Here is a 22,343-nt window from a genome sequence, read left to right on the forward strand (position 1 = left end):
ACATTATCTAATTTTAAGATTTACTATAAAGTTATAATAAGATATATGATGTGAATAAGGATAGATATATAGAATAATAGACCAGACAGATCGAAATATACATGTGCAACTGACTTTTTGGTAAAGATGTCAAAGTAAGTCAATGGAACTAATATAGTCTTCTCCAAAAGTGGTCCAATAAACTAGCCCACTCCCTGAGGGCAGACTGAGTTCAGTAGCATAGGGAAGTATTAAAAGTAAAATAAATGGAGGCTGTATGCACTCAGAAGGAACAGGGATGGAAAATAGGTCCTAGAAAACATTTGGTGTGATTAATCAATGACAATTTTAGTTGCTTTTATCTCGTTTAATACAGTTTTCCATTAATCTAAGCCACTCATTTGAGAATTTTATGGTAATTCACTTTCTTAGTTGATGCCTATTAGTCACAGTATTAATGAGCTGATATTAACTTCTGTATTTCTTAGGAACATACAAAAGTGGGGTGTTACTGTTGGGCCACTATCTGCATTAGTTTTTTTCTTCATTAAGTCTGAGTTAAAGTGATTAAGTAAGGATATCATTAGACTGAGGTGGCTCTAATGCCTTAGTGGTTATGCAAGCATGGGACAGAGTCCTAGGACAAATTCAATCCACTAGAATTCAAGAAAATGAAATGTAAGAATAACTAGTAATTTCCAAAACAGCAGAATACTCATTCTTTAAAGTGCATATGGAACATTCTTCAGAATAGATCACATATTAGGCACAAAACAAGTTTCGACAAATTCCAAAAGATCAAAGTCATACCACGCATCTTTTCTAACCACATTATGAAACTAGAAATAACAAGAAAAAAACCTCTGGGAAGAACACAAAGACATGAAGGTTAAATAACCTGCTACTACACAATAAATGGGTCAACCAGGAAATTGAAGAGGAAATCAAAGAATACATGGAGACAAATAAAAATGAAAACAATCATTTTGCAGCAAAAGCAGTTCTAGGAAGAAGTTTGTATCACTACAGGCCTACCTGAAGAAAAATCTCAACCAAACAACTTAACCCTACACATAAAGGAGCTAAAAAAATAAACAAAATCCAAAGCCAGGAGAAAGAAAGGTAAGATTAGAGCAGACATAAATGATATAAAAACAAACAAAAATAGAAGAATGAAACCAGGAGCTGGTTCTTTGAAAAAAATCAACAAAATTGTAAACCTTTAGCCAGACTCAAAAACAAAAAATAAAACAGAGGACTCAAAATCAGAAGTGAAAGGAGAAATACCTGATACCACAGAAATACAAAGAATTACGAGATTATTAAAAAGTTATATGCCAACAAATCAGACAACCTAGAAGAAATGGATAAATTCCTACAAACATCCCAAAACTAAATCTGGAAGAAATAGAAAATTTGAACAGATCAATTACCAGCAAATGAAATTGACTCAGTAATCAAAATAATATTAATCCCAAACAAAAGTCCAGGACAAGAAATCTTCACAGGTAAATTCTACTAAACATTCAAAGAAAAATTAATACCTATACTTCTCAAACTATTCAGAAAAGAAAAAAAAAGGTGGAAGGAAATCTTCCAAATTCATTCTATGAGGACAGCATCACTCTTATACCAAAACCCAAAGCCCGATTAAGACACTATAATAAAAGGAGAACTACAGGCTAATATCTTTGATAAATATAGCCACAAAAATCCCCAACAGAATATTAGCAAACCAAATTCAGCAATACATTAAAAGGTCATTCACCACAATCAGTGGGATTTATTCCTGGGATAAAAACTTGGTTTATTTTTCACAAATCAATCTGATATATCACATCAACAAGAGAAAGGATAAAAACTATAGGATCATTTCAACAGATACAGAACAAGCATTTGACAAAGTACAATATCCATTCATGATAAAAACCCTTAACAAAGAAGGTTTAGAGGGAACATACCTCAATAAAGGCCATATATGAAAAACCTACCACTACCATCATACACAATGGTAAATAAAAACCACCTAAGGGTTTTCCACCTAAGATCTGAAACAAGACAAGGATGTCCACCCTCACCAGTTTTATTAAACATAGTACTGGAAGCCCTAGCCATAGCAATCAGACAAGAAAAGGCATCCAAATTGGTAACTTTCACTATTTGCACATGACATGATACTATATATAGAAAACCCTAAAGACTCCACCAAAAAGAACTTACTAGAATTGATAAATGAATTCAGTAAGGTTGCAGGATACAAAATTAATATACATAAATAGGTTGCACTTCTATACACTAATAATAAATCAGCAGAAATAGAAATTAAGAAAACCAATCCCATTCACAACTGTACCAGAAATAAAAATACCTAGGAATAAATTCAACCAAGGATATGAGAGGCCTGTACTCTGAAAACTATTTTAAATATTGATGAAAGAAATTGAAGATGACACAAATGTAAAGACATTCCATGCTCATGACTGAAAGAGAGGTTAAAGTGTCCATATTATCCAAAGAAATCTACAGATTTAATGCAATCACTATCAAAATACCAACAGCATTTTTCACACAACTAGAACAAAATCTTCAAACTTGTGTAGAATCACAAGATCCTGAATAGCCAAAGCAATCTTGAAAAAGAACAAAACTGGAGGTATCACAATCCCCGATGTCAAGAAATACTACAAAGCCAAAGTAATCAAAACAGTATGGTATAGTATAAAAATATTTACATACATCAATGAAACAGAATAAAAAGCCCAGAAATAAATTCACATTTATATAGTCAATTAACCCTCGACAAAGGAGGAAAGAATATGCAATGGGAAAAAGTCTCAACAAATGGTGTTGGGAAAACTAGAAAGCAACATGCAAAAGGATGAACCTGGACTACTTTCTCACACTATACACGAAAAGAAACTCAAAATGGATTTAAGATCTAAACATAAGACATGAAACCATAAAAATCCTAGAAGAGAGCATGGACAGTAATTTCTCTGACACTCGCCATAGCAACATTTTTCTAGATATGTCTCCTGAGGCAAGGGAAACAAAAGTAGACATAAACTATTGGGATTACAGCAAAATAAAAAGCTTCTGCATAGCAAAGAAACAACCAACAAAAAGACAACCTACTGAACGGGAGAAGAAACTTGTAAATGATCTCTCCAATAAAGGGTTAGTATCTAAAACACAAAGAACTTTTAAAGCTCAACATCCAAAAAAACAAGTAATCCTGAAGACATGAACAAACATTTCTCCCAAGAAGACCTACAAATATTCAAGAGATACATGAAAAGTAGCTCAATATCACTCATCATCAGGAAAATGCAAATCAAAACTATAATAAGACATCACCTCACACTTGTCAGATGGCTATAAACAAGAGAAGAAATAAATTTTGCTGAAGATGTGGAAAAAAAGGAACCCTTGGGCACTCTTGGTGGGAATGCAAACAGTATGGATGTTCCTCAAAAAGTTAAATATAGAATTACCATATGATCCAGTAACTCCACTGCTGGGTATTTTCCCAAAGAATACAAAAATACTAATTCTAAAAGATATATGCACCCCTATGTTTATTGCAGCATTATCTACAATAGCCAAAATATGAAAGCAACCCAAGTGTTCACTGATAGATGAATAGATAAGGAAGATGTGAATAAAGATGTATACACATACATACATCTACATAAATGGAATGTTACTCAGCCATACAAAAGAATGAAATCTTGCCATTTGCAATACAGATGGAGCAAGAGGGGATACTGTTAGATGAAATAAGTCATAGAAAGACAAATACCATATGATTTCATTCATGTATGTGCAATTTAAGAAATAAAACAAGAAAAAAAAAAGAAACCAAAAAACAAGACTCTTAACTATAGAGAACAAACTGATGGTTATCAGAGAGAAGGTAAGTGGGGGGTGGGGGGATGGATGAAAAAAGTGAAGGAGATTAAGAGTACATTCAGCCTGATGAGCACTGAGTAATGCACAAAACTGTTAAATCACTATATGGTATACCTGAAACTAATATAACACTATGTGTTAACTATACTGGAATTAAAATTTAAACAAATAAGAATAACCAGTCACAAAGAGCCAACTAGTCTTTCCCAATAAAGCAACAGCTTCAGTCATACCCAATCAAATATTCCTTGTTTTGCTTCCCCTTTCTCTATAAAAACTTTCCCCCTAGCTCCTATCAGTGGAACACTCCTAACTACTTTTGGTTTAGCCACACTCATTTCAAATTGATGTATGTTCAAATAAACTCATAAATTGTAATATGTCTCAATTTATCATTTAACACTCATGACTACCATGTGAGTCAATATTTCCAAAGTCATTGAACAAAAGAATAAAGCTATTATCCTGAGGTCAAAGGACTTCGTCTTTCTTTTATATATGACTGAAGCATGTGGAATATTGAGAAAGCTAAAACCAGTACTGCTACTTTAGAACTTCTCACACTGGATTGTACTAATTAGTTCTTCCTCACTTGTTGCTTAATTTACCCATTTAACTAAGAAATGAAGACTAATTTTGATGAATGACTTAGTGTTTTCCAAAAACACAAACAAAAAAAATTAACATCACTATTCCTCAACATTTTCCAAAGAACTGTGGAAGAAAGGTAAGTTAAATGAAGCAGAAATTTTAAAAGCATATGTAAATTATTCACCTAAAACACATCGAGCAGAAATCAGAAAGACACCTAGTTTCTATTTGAATCAGACTCAGAGTTCATCCAAGCAAAATCAGATTCTCTGAAATAGCTCTGAATTAACAATAAGTCCAAAATAGGGCCACTTTTTAAGGTAGCCTAAACATTACAGAGAACTGAAAGTACTTACCCATGTATGGAATTCAAGGTGGTACATTTTTTGGATGATTTGTTCCAATAAGCTGGCAAGAGCTCTTAGAAATTCATTTTGTAGACACTCAATGCTATGACACTTTTTATTTTGCTTTTGAAAAACATTGAAGTTGTTTTTTTCCTTTTTCCTCTTCAGAAATAAGAAGTGTGAGGTGGAAGTTTGGAGAATTGCTGAGGACAGCCCAAAAGCCCTGCCAAATGAACATCTTGGGGAATATAACTTCTGTTCATTAGAGCAAGGCTGGCTCACCCGCTGGACATGGGGGAGGGTATTAGGCAGGCAGATGATCATGATTCTTAAAGTGGCAAATTGAGCAGCTAATTTTAAAGGCTAGAACATTAGCTAAAGAATGGTCTTGAAGGACAATGAACTTGTTGACCTATTTTGGAGGATTTTTTTTTTAAATGTTCTCAAGGCACCAGCCATTTTTTTTATTAGGTAAAAGGGAAAAATTGGTCATGTCTAGTATTTTTCCAGAAATTTAAGCCAGCAAATATGGTTACATTATTTTGCTTCTTGTCTTTCACATCTTCAACTCCAGGTCTTTTGAAACTACTTTAACATACTTAGTAGAGGATCATTCTTGGATCCTCACCCTCATAGAGACTGGTATATTCAGGCATGTCAAATATTTGAGAATAGTTTTAATGACAAGTTAGAGGTATTGATCCTTGTGTTTTAGGGAGAGTCTTATCTTAAGAAAATAAAATATTTTAAGTCATTATATCTCAAGTTTTCATGTTCTAGGTCCCAATCAGTCACTGTATTAAAAATCTTGAGTCCCAGGGATGTCTGGGTGGGTACAGTCAATTAAGTATCCAACTCTCAGTTTTGGCTCAGGTCATGATCTCAGGGTCATGAGATGGAGCCTGACATTAGGCTCCATGTTCAGCTTGGATCTGCCTAAGTTTTGCTTTCCCTCTGCCCCACCTCCCATGCTCTAAAATAAATGAATCTTAAAAAAAAAAAAATCAGGATTCCCACCATGATGCTCATTCGTTCATTCATTCATTCACCATTCTTTAATTGAATCTACTACAAAACAGACAATGTTGTAAAAAGTGAAAATGTTTATTGGGTGAAATGGGGAAGGGGTTAGAGAAGAAACAAAAAAAAAGTCATTATATCGTACAATAGGAGATGATGAATACTAGAAAAAAAGTAAGGGGTGTTGGGAATACTGTGAGAGAAGCTGCAGTTATAAATAGGATGCCCTGGGTAGGACTCATGAGAAGGTGATAGGTGAATAAAGATTTAAAGATGCAGAGGAAGTAGGTCCTACCAACATCTGGAAAGACATTCCAAGTGAAGAGAACACAAGTGTGAAGTTTCAAGATTGGTGTGTTCCTGGTAAATTCACGAAGCAGCAAAGTAGAGCAGAGAGAGCAGGGAAAGAATGGCAGTAAATTATGTCAATATATAATACCATTTTCAGGATTTCCCATTTACTCTGAACCAAATAGGGTGTCATTGGAGGTTTTGAGGACTGGTATGAGCTAATCTGCCACACATTTTAATGGGATATTTTGAGAATAAACTATGGAGACGAGGATGGGATTAGGATGACCAGTTGAGAACCTGTTGTATTAGTCAATGCCAGAGATAATAGTGCTTGCAATCAGGGTAGGAGTGATGGAGATGGTGAATAATCGATGGTTCTAGATATGTTTTGAAGGTAAAATTACTGCTAATTAAGAGAATGCAGAGGAGGTGCCTGGGTGGCTTAGTCATTAACTGTCTGCCTTCGGCTCAGGTCATGATCCTAGGGTCCTGGGATTGAGCCCCACATCAGGCTCTCTGCTCAGCGGGAAACCTGCTTCTCCCTCTCCCACTCCCCCTGCTTGTGTACCCTCTCTCGCTGTCTCTCTCTGTCAAATAAATAAAATCTTTTTTTAAAAAAGAGAGAGAATGTAGCATGTGGGTGAAATAAAGGAAGACTTTTGCTTGAGCTACTGAAGATGGTGTTGCCAGTAATTGATATGGGAAATTACAAGTAAACAGTATCAGAAGATTATAAGGTTACATTTTAAACACAGTAAATTTGAGATGTCAAGAGGTCTCCAGAGTTTCCATTAGAAATAAGTTGAAATGTTATCCAATAGGTAGTTGGATAAAGAAGTATGGATTTCAGGGGAGAAGTCAAGCTGGTGAAATAAAGTTTTAAATTATCAGCAAGAGGTCAAATATATATGGAAATTAAATGAGTCCCCTTAAAGGGATTATAACTGAAGACAAAAGTTGTCTGAAGACTAAATTCTAAGGGACTCCAATCTTAATAAAGACTGAGAATGTATAACAGCAAGGAAGAAAATGAGAATGTGGCCACATGAACCCGAGGAACAAAGGTATTTCTTGATGGAAGAAATAATCGGATGTGCCACATGTTTTATTTAGGACAAAAATGTGAGGTCTGAAAATTGACACAGATTTTATAATGGGAAATTCACTGGTGATCTGGAACAAAAAGACTCACATTACTGTGCAAGTTTTTCATATGTTTACAGGCATTTTTAAGATTTTATTTATTTATTTCAGAGAGAGAGAGAGAGAGAGAGAGGGCACACAAGAAGGGGGAGTAGGAGAGGGAGAAGCAGGGCTCCCACTGAACAGGGAGTCCAATGTGGGGCTTGATCCCAGGACTCTGGGATCATGACCTGAGCCAAAGGCTGTCGCTTAACGACTGAGCCACCCAGGCGCCCGTTTACAGGTATTTCTTATGATAAGTAGAAAAAGAAATGCAGTGGTAAATTTGGGGAATATTTTACTGCTATGGCTAATTGCTAAAATTATCTTACAGTTCAATTAAGCTATTAATGTATCCTCTGAGAGAACAGAAATAGCATGGACTTTGCATGATTAAAGACATAAGCTTGAATCTTCATTCTTGAATTTATTAGTTTGCTTAAATATTCAAATTATTTAGCCACCTAGAAACTCTGTCATAAGTATGAATAAGAATAGTAATACTCAATTTATGGGGCTACTATAAATATTATATGTATACCATTCATAAATTCAGCAATGGTTAAAATAATCCATATGTAACATTAAATTATACCGAGTAGCTTAACTAGAATGACAGATTGAACACATATTTATCATTTTTTTCCTTCTGAGACTCAATTATAATGACAAAAAAATAAAAGGGGATAAATATTCAACAACAAGAACAACTAAATAAGCATCAGCAGTTAAAAGATTTCGGTATCATTTTTAGATGTGAAACTGATAAAGCAGGGCAGAAGGAGCTTCTTCCTATGATGTGTATGGTGCAGCCCAGCATGCCAAAAAATTAAAGTGCTTATTTCATTAATCCTAAGAACAATCAAAGAAATCATGTTCTTCCCTCCATTACATTGATGAGAAAACTGAAGCTTAGGCAGGTTAAGATGCATTACTATAATCTTAAAGGTAATAAGTGGTAGAGCCAAGATTTGATTCATTTTCTCCCCTAATTCCACTGGTTGATGTCAAAAGTGCCAACAGATCTATAACATATCCATGAATACAATGTGCCTATCCACCTATGAGATTTTTAACTATTCATGTACTCTAAGACACAAGTTTTGGTATCCTAAAACTCCTTAGTCTTTGAATGTCCTACATGTTTGCATTTCTTTACAATTTCTGAGGTAATATTCAAACAGGATCAATCACTTTCCCTTATTTTTTTTTAAAGGGAGTGACCTAAATACACCTAGAAAAGAGCAGATGAACTAATAAATTTTGACTAGCTGCTGTATAAACAAGAGCAGTTGAGCAATAGGTATAAAACTAAAGAAGGACAAGTTAGCATCAGCAAGATCACTGAAAAGACTAAGAAATGACAAAGAGGAACACTGAGTAGGGAATATGTTATTTATGGATCAAGATGCAACTCTGAGGTAAATTTGTCTTGAATATTATGAGTGATGGTCAGTTTAGTATCCTAGAGGAAAACAGTGTAAATGTGAGATTGGTCATTCTCTAAAACCAATTCCTAGATAGTATGATACAAATCTCTTTTGGGGCACCTGGGTGGCTCAGTTACTTGAACATTTGACTGTTGGCTTCAACTCAGGTGATGATATGAGGGTTGTGAGATCCAGCTCTGCGTGAGGCGCCACAATCAGCATGGAGTCTGCTTGACATTCTTTCCCTCTCCCTCATCCTCTGCCTCTATCCCTACTCACACTCTAAAATAAATAAAATCTTGAAAAAAAAATTACAAATCTCTTTTGACTTCAAGATTCTAGAAATTTTCTATGTCCTGAAATAGATGGTCTCCCCATGTCTAAGCAGCTATTCTTATTTAATGTCTATTATCATGGTAGTGACCCTAAGGATATTAAGTATTATTTGGCAATAAAAAGGTTATAAAATCACAAATTATAGTGCAACTCTAATCCAGTTATTCAATTTAAATCAAAGGTGTGTACACCTTTTATAAAGACAATTTTTAATGAAGACAAGAACAGAATGATAGTGAAATCTGTTGGGCTATTGCAGTGTAAGCCTTGTGGGTAAGTAGAATATGTGAGAGACTAATGCAGGATTCAGAAGTTCAATGTTTGCAGGATATCCAAAAACGATCAGTTTTGTGGCACAGATTTATAGATGTAGATGCCAGCAAGGAATTTAAAATAAATGGGTTATATGTTTAATCACCTCTTATTACTTCCAATTGTTTTTTTTTTTTTTTCTATTTGCAAGATATAATTTCCTAGATTCATTCTTTACTATGGAGAAATTTTAGAAAAATTGAAAGTTGAAGATTTTAAGGGATATATTATTCATTATGCTAGTTTCTGAGTGTTCTTTCTGTATATCAATTTACTCAAACTTGATTGCAATTTGGGAATCACTGGTTTAGTGGTAGTAGCAATGATGGTAGTAGTGGTAAAAACAGGTAATACCTGTTGGATATGAGCCTGGCACTATCTTAGGAACTTTAAATATATTAATTCATGTAACTCCTATAAATGACCCAATGAGATGGGAACTGTATTAGTTTTTTATATGGAGAAACTGAGACAGGTTGAGTAATTTTCCAGGTTCACACAGCTTGTTAATGAAGGCACTGGATTTCAAATCCTGGCACTCAAGCTCCTACTCTTTGCTTGCTTGCTTTCTCCCCTCCTTCCTTCCTTGCTTTTAGAGGAGAGAGAAGGGGAGAGGGAGAGAATCTTAAGCAGACTCCACACTGAGCACAAAGCCAGATGTGGGATTCAATCTCACAACCCCAAGATCATAATCTGAGCCCAAATCAAGAGTCCAACTTCCAAGCAACAGAGCCACCCAGGCACCCCTCTCTGCTGCTTTAAATGAAAATATATCCTGCTTTTGGAATGATTGTAACTTTTCTTGAAAACATTTTGCACCTTCAAATGGGTTCAAGTTCACTAATTATTCATTTTAGGGACATTCTCAACTGGAAGAAATATTTGCACTGATCCACAAATTACCACATATTTTTTTCTGAACACTGGCATATCTTTACAAAGAGGTCAGCCTGATGAGGAGGTAAGTCTCTAGTGATATAACTAAGACTCTTGGGTATTTATTAACAAAAATCTACATGATTCATGGATATTTATTAACAGAAATCTACATGTGATTCTTTAATTTGAATTTATAATGAATTATGCTAGTATTCTGGAGACTGAATAATTCTTTTCCTCCTAGAACGATTCTTCTGTGTTACTAGACAACATTTTGCTACATTGATTCTATTTGCTAGGATTTTATTTAGATTTTTCTGCTTTTATAAGAATATTTATTAATTTATTGGACAATCTTACCAGATTCTGATATTAAATGTGTCCTGGTTTTATAAAATTAGAAAGCTTTCCATTTTTTTCCTATGATTAAAATATGTTCTTTAAAATGAGACAGAACTACTATGATCTTCCTGATTTTTTCTTTTCCATTTTTTTTTACATGGAGATCTTTATTATTATATTCCCAAATAAGATCACGGAATTTTTTTAATTTGGTATTTGTTCTTTTTTAATTTGGTATTTGTTCTAGGGTAACATTATGGTAATTCACATTTTTACTAGAGAATCGGTTATGTCTTTCAGTGTTTCAAATTTGTTGAAATACAGTTACTAGTATAAACTTTCTTTTTTAATGTCTCCCAAATTTTTCATGCATGTCATTTTACTTTTATAACACTGAAAAATGAGTAATTTATGCATTCGTATCAGATTTGAAAGTGAATTGACAAAATTCAGCCTGTTATTCTAAAATATAAATAAAATCTTTCATAACCTAGTCTTAAGTATAGCTTAGATAATGTAGTACTTAAAAGCAACTAAAAGAAATTATTCTAGAGAGGTGGAGCAAGATGGCGGAGGAGTAGGAGACCTAGATTTCGTCTGGTCTCAGGAATTCAGCTGAATAGGGATCAAACCATTCTGAACACCTACGAACTCAACAGGAGATCGAAGAGGAGAGTAGCAACAACTCTCTGAACAGAGAAGCGACCACTTACTGGAAGACAAAATGACAAGACGAAAAATATCACCTCAGCAAAAAGAACAAGAGGAAATACCGTCAGCCAGGGACCTACTCAATACGGACATTAGTACGATGTCGGACCTAGAGTTCAGAATCATGACTTTAAAGACACTAGCTGGGCTTGAAAAAAGCGTGGAAGTTATTAGAGAAACCCTTTCTGCAGAAATAAAAGAACTAAAATCTAACCAAGTCGAAATCAAAAAGGCTATTGATGAGGTGCAATCAAAAATGGGGGCACTAACTGCTAGAATAAATGAGGCAGAAGAGAGAATCAGTGATATAGAAGACCAAATGATGGAAAATAAAGAGGCTGAGAAAAAGAGAGAGAAACAACTACAGGATCAGGAGGGCAGAATTCGAGAGATAAGTGATACGATAAGACGAAACAACATTAGAATAATTGGGATCCCAGAAGAAGAAGAAAGAGAGAGAGGGGCAGAAGGTATATTGGAGCAAATAATAGCAGAGAACTTCCCTAATGTGAGGAAGGAAACAGGCATCAAAATCCAGGAGGCACAGAGAACCCCTCTCAAAATCAATAATAATAGGTCAACACCCCGACATCTAATAGTAAAACTTACGAGTCTCAGAGACAAAGAGCAAATCCTGAAAGCAGCTCGGGAGAAGAGATATGTAACCTACAATGGTAGAAACATTAGATTGGCAACAGACCTATCCACAGAGACCTGGAAGGCCAGAAAGGACTAGCAAGATATCTTCAGAGCACTAAGGGAGAAAAATATGCAGCCAAGAATACTATATCCAGCTAGGCTGTCATTGAAAATAGAAGGAGAGATAAAAAGCTTCCAGAACAAACAAAAACTAAAGGAATTTGCAAACACAAAACCAGCCCTCCAAGAAATATTGAAAGGGGTCCTCTAAGCAAAGAGAGAGCCTAAAAGCAGCAAAGATCAGAAAGGAACACAGACAACAAACAGTAACAGTCACCTTACAAGCAATACAATGGCACTAAATTCATACCTTTCCATAGTTACCCTGAATGTAAATGGGCTCAATGCCCCAATCAAAAGACACAGGCTAACAGATTGGATTAAAAAACAAGACCCATCAATATGCTGTCTGCAAGAGACTCATTTTAGACCCAAAGACACCCCCAGATTGAAAGTGAGGGGGTGGAAAACCATTTACCATGCTAATGGATACCAAAAGAATGCTGGGGTGGCAATCCTTATATCAGACAAACTAGATTTTAAAACAAAGACTGTAATAAGAGATGAGGAAGGACACTATATCCTACTTAAAGGGTCTATCCAACAAGAAGATCTAACAATTGTAAATATCTATGCCCCGAACATGGGAGCAGCCAATTATATAAAGCAATTAATAACAAAAGCAAAGAAACACATTGACAACAATACAATAATAGTGGGGGACTTTAACACCCCCCTGACTGAAATGGACAGATCATCTAAGCAAAAGATCAACAAGGAAATAAAGACTTTAAATGACACACTGGGCCAAATGGACTTCAAAGACATATTCAGAACATTCCATCCCAAAGCAACGGAAGACACATTCTTCTCTAGTGCCCATGGAACATTCTCCAGAATTGATCACATCCTAGTCACAAATTGGGTCTCAACCGGTACCAAAAGATTGGGATCATTCCCTCCATATTTTCAGACCACAATGCTTTGAAACTGGAACTCAATCACAAGAGGAAAGTTGGAAAGAACTCAAATACATGGAGGTTAAAGAGCATCCTACTAAAGAATGAATGGGCAAACCAGGAAATTAAAGAAGAATTTAAAAAATTCATGGAAAGAAATGAATATGAAAACACAACTGTTCAAAATCTTCGGGATACAGCAAAGGCAGTCCTGAGAGGAAAGTATATAGCAATACAAGCCTTTCTCAAGAAACAAGAAAGGTCTCAAATACACAACCTAACTCTACACCTAAAGGAGCTGGAGAAAGAACAGCAAATAAAGCCTAAACCCAGCAGGAGAAGAGAAATAATAAAGATCAGAGCAGAAACCAATGAACTAGAAACCAAAAGAACAGTAGAACAGATCAACGAAACGAGGAGTTGGTTCTTTGAAAGAATTAACAAGATTGATAAACCCCTGGCCAGACTGATCCAAAAGAAAAGAGAAATGACCCAAATCAACAAAATCATGAATGAAAGAGGAGAGATCACAACCAACACCAAAGAAATACAAACAATTATAAGAACATATTATGAGCAACTCTATGCCAGCAAATTAGATAACCTGGAAGAAATGGGTGCATTCCTAGAGATGTATCAACTACCAAAATTGAACCAGGAAGAAATAGAAAACCTGAACAGACCTATAACCACTAAGGAAATTGAAGCAGTCATCAAAAATCTCCCAACAAACAAAAGCCCAGGGCCAGATGGCTTCCCAGGGGAATTCTATCAGACATTTAAAGAATTAATACCTATTCTCCTGAAACTGTTCCAAAAAATAGAAATGGAAGGAAAACTTCCAAACTCATTTTATGAGGCCAGCATTACCTTGATCCCAAAACCAGACAAAGACCCCATCAAAAAGGAGAATTAGAGACCCATATCCTTGATGAACATGGATGCAAAAATTCTCACCAAAATACTAGCCAATAGGATCCAACAGTACATTAAAAGGATTATTCACCACGACCAAGTGGGATTTATCCCTGGGCTGCAAGGCTGGTTCAACATCCACAAATCAATCAACGTGATACAATACATTAACAAAAGAAAGAACAAGAATCATATGATCCTCTCAATAGATGCAGAAAAAGCATTTGACAAAGTACAGCATCCTTTCTTGATCAAAACTCTTCAGAGTACAGGAATAGAGGGTACATACCTCAATATCATAAAAGCCATCTATGAAAAACCTACAGCGAATATCATTCTCAATGGGGAAAGGCTGAGAGCTTTTCCCCTAAGGTCAGGAATGCGGCAGGGATGTCCACTCTCACCACTGCTATTCAACATAGTATTAGAAGTCCTAGCCACAGCAATCAGACAACAAAAAGAAATGAAAGGCATCCAAATCGGCAAAGAGGAAATCAAACTCTCACTCTTTGCAGATGATATGATACTGTATGTGGAAAACCCAAAAGACTCCACCCCAACTCTGCTAGAACTCATACAGGAATTCAGTCAAGTAGCAGGATATAAAATCAATGCACAGAAATCAGTGGCATTCCTATACACCAACAACAAGACAGAAGAGAGACAAATCAAGGAGTCGATCCCATTTACAATTGCACCCAAACCATAAGATACCTAGGAATAAATTTAACCAAAGAGGCAAAGGATCTGTACTCAGAAAACTATAAAATACTCAGGAAAGAAATTGAAGAAGACACAAAGAAATGGAAAAACGTTCCATGCTCATGGATTGGGAGAACCAACATAGTGAAGATGTCAATGCTACCTAGAGCAATCTACACATTCAATTCAATCCCCATCAAAATACCATCCACTTTTTTCAAATAAATGGAACAAATAATCCTAAAATTTGTATGGAACCAGAAGAGACCCCGAATAGCCAGAGGAATCTTGAAAAAGAAAAGCAAAGCTGGCGGCATCACAATTCCGGACTTCCAGCTCTATTACAAAGCTGTCTTCATCAAGAAAGTATGGTAGTGGCACAAAAACAGACACATAGATCAATGGAACAGAATCGGGAGCCCAGAAAGGGACCCTCAACTCTATGGTGAACTCATCTTCAGAAGAGCAGGAAAGAATGTCCAATGGAAAAAAGACAGTCTCTTCAACAAATGGTGTTGGGAAAATTGGACAGCCCCATGCAGAAGAATGAAACTGGACCATTTCCTTACACCACACACAAAAGTAGACTCAAAATGGTTGAAAGACCTAGATGTGAGACAGGAGTCCATCAAAATCCTAAAGGAGAACACAGGTAGCAACCTCTTCGACCTCAGCCACAGCAACTTCTTCCTAGAAACATCGCCAAAGGCACAGGAAGCCACGGCAAAATGAACTATTGGGATTTCATCAAGATAAAAAGCTTTTGCACAGCAAAAGAAACAGTCCACAAAACCAAAGGAAACCAACAGAATGGGAGAAAATATTTGCAAATGACATATCAGATAAAGGGCTAGTATCCAAAATCTATAAAGAAGTTATCAAACTCAACACCCAAAGAACAAATAATCCAATCAAGAAACGGGCAGAAGACATGAACAGACATTTTTCCAAAGAAGACTTCCAAATGGCCAACAGGCACATGAAAAATGCTCAACATTGCTTGGCATCAGGGAAATCCAAATCAAAACCTCAATGAGATACCACCTCACACCCGTCAGAATGGCTAAAATTAACAAGTCAGGGAACGACAGATGTTGGCGGGGATGTGGAGAAAGGGGAACCCTCCTACACCGTTGGTGGGAAGGCAAGCTGGTGCAACCACTCTGGAAAACAGTATGGAGGTTCCTCAAACAGTTGAAATTAGAGCTACCATTTGATCTAGCAATTGCACTACTGGGTATTTACTCCAAAGATACAAATATAGGGACCCGAAGGGGTACGTGCACCCCAATGTTTATAGCAGCAATGTCCACAATAGCCAAACTGTGGAAAGAGCCAAGACGTCCATCGACAGATGAATGGATAAAGAAGAAGTGGTATATATACACAATGGAATATTATGCAGCCATCAAAAGGAATGAGATCTTGCCATTTGCAACGACGTGGATGGAACTGGAGGGTGTTTTGCTTAATGAAATAAGTCAGAGAAAGACATGTATCATATGACCTCACTGATATGCGGAATTCTTAATCTCAGGAAACAAACAGTGTTACTGGAGTGGTTGGTGGTGGGAGGGAGGGGGTGGCTGAGTGATAGACATTGGGGAGGGTATGTGCTAAGGTGAGCGCTGTGAATTGTGCAAGACTGTTGAATCACAGATCTGTACTTCTGAAACAAATAACGCAACATATTTTAAGAAAAAAGAAAAAGAAGAAGATAGCAGGAGAGGAAGAATGAAGGGGAGTAAGTGAGAGGGGGAGACGAACCAGGAGAGATGATGGACTCTGAAAAACAAACTGAGGGTTCTAGAGGGGAGGTGGGTAAGGGGATGGGTTAGCCTGGTGATGGGTATTAAAGAGGGCACATTCTGCATGGAGCCCTGGGTGTTATGCACAAACAATGAATCATGGAACACTACATCAAAAACTAATGATGTAATATATGGTGATTAACATAACAATAAAAAATTTTAAAAAAGAAATTATTCTAAAAATCTAAAGTTAATTTCTATTGAAATTAGGAGCTAAGTAAGCATGCCAATACACACCAGTGTTATTCAACATTGTATTGGAATGTCCAGTGAGAACACTAAGGTAAAAATCTCTCTCACATATTGGAAACAAAAAGCTTTTGATTGACCACATGATAGTGTATGTAGAAAATTCAATAGAGGGGTGCCTGGGTGGCTCAGTCAGTTATGCGTTTGCTTTTGGCTCAGGTCATGATCCCAGGGTCCTAGGATGAAGCCCTGCACTAGGGCTCCCTACTCAGCGGGGAGCCTGCTTCTCCCTCTGCCCCTCCCCCTGCTCAGGCTTTCTCGCTCTCTCTCTCATAAACAAAATCTTTTAAAAAAAGAAATTCAATAGCATTTGTCAAACACTTTTAATCTATATATTTACCAATGGAATGAACATTTTATAACGGAAAGTGGAAAAATTGTAGTTAGAAAATAAACTAAAATATTGAATTTGACAAGGAAGGCATCACGTTTATGTCAAGTAGACAAAAAATTTATTTCAAAGAACCAAGATCATAAGAAGAAAGTTAAACAGAAAGATAACATTCTTGAGTTCTAAGACCCAATATCCACCTTGTAAAAGCCAATTCTAATATAAAATTATAAATATTAGGGCTCCCAAACTTGACATTTTAATGTAATTCCAAATTGATCTACAACCAAATGGGTTTTTGTTGTAAAATAAATTTCATATGAAAAAAATGTCCAAAAGCCCAGAAATGTTTTTTAAAAAGATTAAAACTTGTAAAGTTTTAATGTAGGATGTAAACTTGCATACCTGGCACAAAAACAAACTATAAAGGTATGAAAATCAAATAGATATGGTAATAGCCTAGAAATAGAAGGGAAAAATTTAGAAAAAGAGATCCCTGGAATAGATTATAATGTGTTTGAGAAAGTAATCTATGCTAAGGGAGGTATTTTAATTTATTTAGGAAAGGAAAGAGTAATTAACATACTATTATGACAACAGGCTAATGTGTATGGAAGAAAAAAGTTGCACTCTGTATCAGGGTGTTCTTGGACAGAAGCAAGAGAAAACAACTCACATGTAGGTGTTGATCCAGCTTATGTAGCAAAAAGTCTACAAGTCAGTAGTATAGGCTGAGATAGATGTTATAGTATGTCATAGCAGTCTCCTGCTAGTTTTCTGCTCTTCCAGGTTTTCCGAGGAACTTTACATGATTATCCCTATGATCGCAAAATGGCTACTGCCATTCTAGTCACCCATGAAAGACGAAAAGGAAAAGCGTTTTCCCTTTGCTTTTGCTATTTTTGTAAAAGAAGTTGTGCCTTCTTAGGATATATCTGTATGCCTTTGGTCAGAATTTGATTCTTCTGGCTTCAAGGAAGTCTGCTGAAAGTGAACTTTCTAGTCACCATTATGAAATCAGGCCTTGAAGAAAGCAGTTTAGCCAGAAAGTTGAATAAGAATTTTCAGACTCTGAAAGTATCACTAACTTAACTTAGCACAAAACTATGTTTCAGAAATATTGAATATTTAAATGTAAACTAAAACTCATAGAAAAAAATTTTTCAATGTCTCAGGTTTCTAACTTTGTGAATTGTAAAATTCCCATTTACAAGTTATGGAGATACAGATTAAAAAAAAAAAACCTAGATTTCTATATTATAGAAAATCTAACAAGACTACATGAACTATCTGTGTGTGAAAGATACATTCTAAACCAAATTCTAAAGCTAGAGGCTAACAAAGAAATTAGAATCTTTTGTTTCTATTATGACATTTTCCTGCTTTTATCTTACTTTTTATCATCTTTAAAGATTTTATTATTTGTCAGAGAGAGCGCGCGCACATGCACAAGGAGGGGGGAATGACGGGCAGAGGGAGAAGCAGGCTCCCGGCTGATCAAGGAGCCGGATATGGAACTCAATCCCAGGACCCTGGGATCATGACCTGAGCCAAAGACAGGCCCTTAATTGACTGAGCCACCCAGGCATCCCTCATTTTTAAATATTTATGTTCATAATATAAATATGAAATAAAATGTTCCTTATAAATCTGCCATAGACTCTCTCCTCTTGGGACTCCCTATCAGTACTTCTTAGGGAGGGATTGACTCCTCTCATGCTCAATCTTCTAAATCAACATCTCTTCTCCATCAAGGCATTCACAAATGACATTCTACCTGAAACACTCCTATAACCCACTCCCAGTCCCAATCCACCTCCTCCTCCCTGACCACTCTTACTGTTTTATCTCTTAGGAGGTTTTCTCACCTTCTTCCCCATTGTATTAGGTTATGTCCCCCTTTTATGCCCTCCCATTACACCTTGTACTTGTTATATTAAGAATCATGTTATGCTCTTTTAATTACTGTGTGACTTCCCTGATGAAAGATTTAGATCATAAGGATGGGAACATTTCCATTTTATTTTCTGTTGCTCTTCCAGCATCTAACCTTACTTGGCCCATATGAGTCACTGAGTAACATCTATTGAATGAAGTCCTATAATTTAATGAACTGATAAACTGAATTGTCTTGATTGTTGGTCTGACCTCAAAAGGTAATAAGTCTTTGCTTCATGACCTCTGTTCTAGTGCCTCAATTCTTGACTTCTAGCATAGTAGAGACATGTAACATATAGCAGAGACATATGGAAAAAAGAACAAATCATCATGTTAAAAGGAGTATTTGTGTAGTGGGAAAACATAACCAGCGAAGTATTGGGCAATTTCTGATGGATCAAGTTTCCATTGAGAGAATGAAAATTTCCCCCAACAATCCCTTCTGTATGTTGTTAATTTCAGTTAAGAAATGAATTTCTATCAAAGTGAAGGAAACTAGGATATATTCTACTATAAACAAACAAAAAAAAATGGTTAACACTGATTCTTTGGAGACTCATTTTATACTTGAAGCCAAACTCAATTTGCAGCTAAATTCCCCAATATCCAAAGGAGGATTTACAGCTTAGATGCTATTTTCAAAGTCTGGCAAGAAGGAGTTTACATGCTGTGTCATTAAGCTTATCAAAAGCTTTTCAGATGCTCATTTTCACCTGTTTTTCCCAAAGCCTAATAACCATTCCATTACTGCCATTTTTCTTCCTATTTACATATTCTACTCCCCAAATACCCAATCACAATACACATTCCTTTATTATCCAAATCTCACTTCTGCCTACAGGCTGAAGGATGCAGAGCTGCCTTTTCATTATTCCTGTCCCTATATTGTCTCCCTCTACTGTTTGTGTACACATGCAGACATGTACACATTTCTCTTGCATCCTTATCCTATCATTTGAAATTTTCTTTCCAATATTGGTGAGCCAGTCAGATAAGAGAGCCATGCAAATATAGGTAGGAGAAAGGACATAAAATTTGTGTTTAGGGTAACATTTTTATATGCCTCAGTCCCATCTTAATTGCTTTATAACACTTATAATAATCTCAAATTGAATAAAAAGTTTTGTTGTTTTGATTCTGTTTTTCATTCTGCCTTAACTTTTTTTAAAGTACCAATAATTCATAAAGAAGATGTGGTATATATACACAATGGAATATTATGCAGCCATAAAAAGGCATGAGATCGTGCCATTTGCAATGACGTGGATGGAACTGGAGGGTGTTATGCTGAGTGAAATAAGTCAATCAGAGAAAGACATGTATCATATGACCTCACTGATATGAGGAATTCTTAATCTCAGGAAACAAACTGAGGGTTGCTGGAGTGGTGGGGGGTGGGAGGGATGGGGTGGCTGGGTGATAGACATTGGGAAAGGTATGTGCTATGGTGAGCGCTGTGAATTGTACAAGACTGATGAATCACAGATCTGTACTTCTGAAACAAATAATGCAACTTATGTTAAGAAAAAAGAAAAAGAAGAAGATAGCAGGAGGGGAAGAATGAAGGGGAGTAAGTTGGAGGGGGAGATGAACCATGAGAGACGATGGACTCTGAAAAACAAACTGAGGGTTCTAGAGGGGAGGGGGGTGGGGGGATGGGTTAGCCTGGTGTTGGGTATTAAAGAGGGCACATTCTGCGTGGAGCACTGGGTGTTATGCACAAACAATGAATCATGGAACACTACATCAAAAACTAATGATGTAATGTATGGTGATTAACATAATAAAAAAATAAAAAATAAAGTACCAATAATTCTAAAATATTTAAGTATATAACTTCTCTTCAGCCAGCCCATCTAAACAAATTATTTGTTCTACAAAATCATAGTTACTGGAAGGCCTTGCAACATCACTTACTTGATCAAAATATTACTTATGGCCTGATAATGGAAGATATAAGGAGTGGAGTGTTAAAGAACAGAGAAATTGACACAAACTTTTTCTGGAAGATAGTAGAGTAGCAGGATCCTGAGTTCCCCTGGTCCCACGGACATATCATATCAACAAACACATGTATACAACTAACTCTGAAAATAATCTGAAGTCTAGCAAAACAAATTTTTCACAGCTAGTTGTGGAAACAAGCCACATCTAAAAGGGTAGGAGAGGTGGAGACATGGTCAGGAACCAAATCCCCAGAGTGACTAAGCACCGACAAGAGGGTTATCACAAACACAGATGAGAGGAACAAACCTGAGCACCCCTAGCCCTAGGGACCCGTACTGGGAAGATGAGTCTCCTTAATACCTGGCTTTGAAATTGGTGCAGCTTAACTCAGAGAAGCAGAGGATGATAGAAAATTAAATTCTCACCCTTAAAGATCCAGCACACTAAATAGCTTGGCCCAAGATACAGCAGAGAAGCAACAATTTTTTAAAAATTTTTTATTGTTATGTTAATCACCATACATTACATCATTAGTTTTTGATGTAGTGTTCCATGGTTGTTTGTGCATAACACCCAGTGCTCCACGCAGAACGTGCCCTCTTTAATACCCATCACCAGGTTAACCCATCCCCCCACCCACCTCCCCTCTAGAACCCTCAGTTTGTTTCTCAGAGTCCATCGTCTCTCATGGTTCCTCTCCCCCTCCGATTCCCCCCCCTTCATTGAGAAGCAACAGTTTTAAAAGCCCCTGGGTGAAGGAGATTTGTTAACTAATCTTTAAAACATGTATGGGAGGGGCAGGGATCTGCAGAAAGTTCTTCAAAAATGAAAGTACTGCTGGGTGACCTTTTTCTTGCCATCTCCCAAGCCTAGATAGCCAGATGCTTGCAGGAGCCAATTCTAACACTTTCAATCTATGTTACTAGTACTCTATGCCCCACTTCAGCATTCCCCCGCAGATTCACTTCACCCAACCTACATACCTTGGCAGAAATCCCTCCAAAGTAGCCCTAATACACCCAGCAGGCAGTCTGGAAGAGAACCAATACCACTCTAGAGTGATTCCTGCACTGGGGAAGAGGGGAGACAACTCTACATACCAGAATGTCTGCAGTTCCTTCCGCCAGCCCTCTTAGCTGGCTACACAGGGAATAAGCCCTGTTCTTCAGTGCTCCAGTAGCTGTGGCAGAGGCTTGCCGGCAGCTAGGCTGAGTGTCAACCAAGGCCACTAGGGAGGCCATGGTGACTGCAGGCCTTTTAATAGTGGGTGTGTGTGTGGGGGGGAGGTGTCTTGACTGCAAACAGGCCTTTTAAACCCTGCAGTGCACCAACAGCAGGCAAAACTGTCATTGCAGCCAGCTGGCTGAAGGCCAGCTTTACCCACCAGTGTGCCAGCAGTGAACATGGCTCAGCCACAACAGGAAGATGCAGGCAACCCACAAAGAGAACACCCTTGG

The 22,343-nt window shown here is 36.8% G+C and overlaps 1 pseudogene; it reads right to left on the reverse strand.

Annotated features, from left to right (window-relative positions):
- Positions 1 to 22,127, reverse strand: part of LOC114204627 (anaphase-promoting complex subunit 11 pseudogene) — a 56,673-nt pseudogene extending 34,546 nt beyond the window's left edge.
- Between the last annotated feature and the right edge of the window lie 216 nt (positions 22,128 to 22,343).

This window comes from Eumetopias jubatus, unplaced genomic scaffold (genome assembly GCF_037043125.1).
Source record: "Eumetopias jubatus isolate StellerSeaLion01/CBP00866 unplaced genomic scaffold, mEumJub1_p1.0 scaffold_6, whole genome shotgun sequence".
Taxonomy (NCBI): domain Eukaryota; kingdom Metazoa; phylum Chordata; class Mammalia; order Carnivora; family Otariidae; genus Eumetopias; species Eumetopias jubatus.